Below are 3821 nucleotides of genomic sequence, written 5' to 3' on the forward strand. Positions count from 1 at the left end.
GGAAAGAGGAAAGGAGTAGGAAAAAGGAGGAAAAAAGAAAGAGAAAAAAGATGAAGGAATGCGGTGCTCGTCGGTGTGTTTGCGCATGTGGCTGCGACCTGGAAAAGAAACGGCTCGTCGTCGATAAAAAGTTACCTCTGCATCGGGTAGATATGTATGCCATTTCTAAAAATACCATTTCTGAAATAGCGTTTTCGGCCGCGCGTGCACGTACACGTCCGCAGAAATCGCGCGTGCATCGTCGTCGTCTCCGTGTAGTCGGTGGCATCGTGTCGCGCGAGAATCGTCTACGAGCGGAAGGACCAAAGCGGAGGAGAAAACGCGGCTGAACCAGGGGTACGTGCAGCCGGGGTATACCTGCCGGTTCGCGTTCGCTGGATCAAAAGCTCCGAAACTCGCGCGCGACGACTTCTAATCTGCGACTCTCTTCCACGTTCCGGCTTATCGACTTTCGACCACCTCGCGAATCTTCGCAGCCATCGACTTTCTTGCGGTCTCGAAAGGTAAATCGAGCCGGATCCCTGGCCAACGAGTTCTCGAGCGGCTGCTGCCGAGTTTCGTATTACCTGTGACCGAAATTCACTGGCTAAAGGAGAAAAGGGAAAAGAAAAAGACCAAAAGGAGAGAAAAAAAAAAAAGGAAAAGAAAGGAAGAAAAGAAAAGAAAAAATAAGGAAAAGTTACGAGTTCCAGCGAGAATTTCGCAATTCCATTTCTACGATTTCCACCCGAGATTCCGATCGACGCGAACCATCGCGACGTTCTCGCGCCATCTTTCTGCCCCGTCTCCTCTCCCTATCGCTCCTTCGCTCTGGTTAATCTGTCTTTCTAGAAGTCGCCTATTATCGCGACGATGCAGAATTAAACCTATCGCTTTTCCGTGTACCAGCGTATTTGCGCTGTGACTAACGCGCGTGCAAGATAAGATTATAATTTCACGCTCGCCGACTTCTCGGTTGCCTAATGCCGTCTCTTTGCGGTTAGAACCGAGCAATTTTTTTTTATTACTTCCACGAACCACGTCGCTCTTTCATCGATGAGTCATTTCGCCGAAAACCCGATGGATCGGAACGTCCGTGCAATTTTTCCGAAATAGTCCGCCCCCTTTGGCCCCGCTCGCGTCGGTGGACGGGCGAAAAATTCGACGACGAAACGTCTCGCGACGAGATCTCCTCGCGAATCGTGGATCTTCCAGCGAACGATCCCTCGGCAGAGGGATCCTTGACCTGACTCACCCGATCGGCCGGAGCGAAACGAACTTCTTCTCCCGGAGTTTCGCGCATAAGCTACCGTTGTCCCGACGTGAATGAATTATAAATTATAACGCGGCCTGGCCCCCGGAATCGCGCCGGTCCTTCGCGAATAAATCTCCGGTCGGAATAGTAGGACGGAATAGGATATCGCGGAGTGCCACGGGACGAGGCGGAATTCGGCTCGCGTAGCTCCGGAACCGGGGCGCGCGAGTGTAGCTCGCGAAAACTGGTTCCTCTTACACTCGCACCGACCGACGATCTTCCTTACTTTCTCGTCTTTTCGCTTTTCTCTTCGTCGATGATTCCTCCTCCTCCTCCCCCTCCTCCTTCTCATCCTGCTCCTCTCTCGTTCCGTCTTCTTTCGGGGAAACGCGGTGATAGAGAAAGAGCGAGGGGGAGAGAGGGAGCGGGAGAGAAGAGGAGATGGAAAGGAACGAAAGCGAGGAAAGAGCGAGGAACGGGTCTAGCTCGTATTTCTCCTAGAATCGCGCGTCGTCGCCTGCTGTCTCTGTGGAACAGAGAAGGGACGGTTGCATCCTAGAGCGTTGCATCCTGGAGACGTCCTTGAACCAGCGAGGATCTAGCTTGACGAGCGCATCGACTTAGGATCGCGGCGCCTTCGGGCAACGCTCGGTCCTTCGCACGGGCCTTGCTAGCAGATTGGGCAGGATGGCTTCCTGCGAGTTTGCTAGTCGACAGAGGGCCATGAACCCCGAACAGGTTGCCCCCTTGGACGTTCACCTCCTGTGCCGCCTCGACACCCGTCCCCCTGGCCCTTGTTCTTGCTCTATCTTGCTCCGAAGGGTCCGTTCGCCTCGGATCCCCTCTCTCTACTCCTCGTTCTACCACCATTTTTCTGGCCAGCTTCAAAAGCTAGCCACCCTGGCCCCAGGGACCTGCGTTTCCCCCCTCCTTGCGTTTCCTCGTCCTCTTACCCTCGCTTTGCCCCTCGCTCCTTTCTCCGACCAACTCTGCCCGGATCGCCTCTTACCAGCGAATCTACGCTATATTCCAGCCACTCTGCCGGTGTTAGATAATCTTTCGCGTTAAAAATCTCGCTGGCCCCCGTGGACCGAGCGGCAAAAATTCCTCTCGTCCCGATCGGACGTGTTCCCCGGTTTAGAACCGGCTCGCCGTATGGATCCTTCGAATTCCGCTCCGATTTCTTCCCAGACTTTTTCCGCCCAATTTCTCTCTCCTCCTCCTCCTTCTCCTTCTCCTCCTCGTTCTCTCTCTGTATATTTCTATTTCTCCGTGTGCAATTTCTTTTTTCCTCTTTTTCCGTTTATTTTATCGCACGTACGTTCACGCCCGATTCCGTGGATGATCGACGTGTAACGGCGCGGTAATAACAGCGATTCGAGCGTTACGCATTTTTTCCGGATTGCGAAAATCGACGAACGAATCGGAAGCGGTGAGAAATGGAACGTTTTTTTCGTGTTTTTCGCGCGACGTCCGCCAATCGTCGCGCCAACGAAATATTTTCGAAATTCTTCGGACCGATGGCCGCGTGCCGGCTTCGATAGGATTTTCGCAACACCGTGCGATGACGACACCTTGCACGCGCGAAAATTGCTAACGTATTCCCGGTATGCATGCGTTTGCCGAGCAAACGAGAATAGGACAACGCGTGTTCCGAGAACACGACGGTTCCCAAAAGACCGCGGATCCGAGTACGATCGGAACTCTCTGCCATCGCGAGGTTAACCGTGGCCGATTCCTAGTCTCGAATGCACGGTTACTCGTATTTCCCGACGATGCGTCTAGCGTTACAGCGATCGATCGCACGCGACCGTTCACGTTGATCCGTGAATCGAGGCGCGCGCACACACACACACACACACGGTTCGTCTACGAGACGACCGGTGCCGTTTTCTCGATCCGTTTCGCGCCATCGACCGGGGGGACAACGAGGACGACGACGACGAGTGGCGACGTTTGGGAACCGCTGAACTAGAATGCAGCGACACGTCTAAATATGCACATAGAGAACTGTTAGGCAATCGCTTGCGCGCCTTTTCTACGTCTTCAATTACGCTGACCATTCGCGATTTCGATAGCTCCTTGGGTAGGACGTTACAAAGGAATACCATACGACCCAACGCGATGCGAGCTATTCGCGTGTGATCGTGCATCAACCACACGCGATCCACCGTGACCGTAGCGGTTGCAACGTCGTCACCGGCCGAGAGAATGGGAAACGTTCAATGAAGAAATAGGCGTTCGAGGAACTGGAACTGGACCTCTCGTCGCCGTTTTAAAAGGTTTATTACCAGCTCATCAGATTTGGCAATCGAGTTCGGCCGAACGATGCATCACTGTCACTGTCACTGTCACTTCGCCTCAATCCGCTCGTTTCCTTGCGCCGCGCACTCGTTACCGTCCATCGAGCTCTCTCGCTGCTTCATCCACCAACTTCTTGCTTCCTGACCCTTGGCCATTCAGCGAAGACGCCGGTCGTTGAACTTCGGCTACGTATTTGGGACGAGCCCTTCTCACCCAACGTATCGCGCTGTATCGATATTAAAAATAAATCCTTGTCCCCCTTTTCTTCCTTTCCCCGTCGCCT

This window comes from Eufriesea mexicana, unplaced genomic scaffold, assembly GCF_001483705.2.
Source record: "Eufriesea mexicana isolate 0111107269 unplaced genomic scaffold, ASM148370v2 scaffold124, whole genome shotgun sequence".
Classification (NCBI taxonomy): domain Eukaryota; kingdom Metazoa; phylum Arthropoda; class Insecta; order Hymenoptera; family Apidae; genus Eufriesea; species Eufriesea mexicana.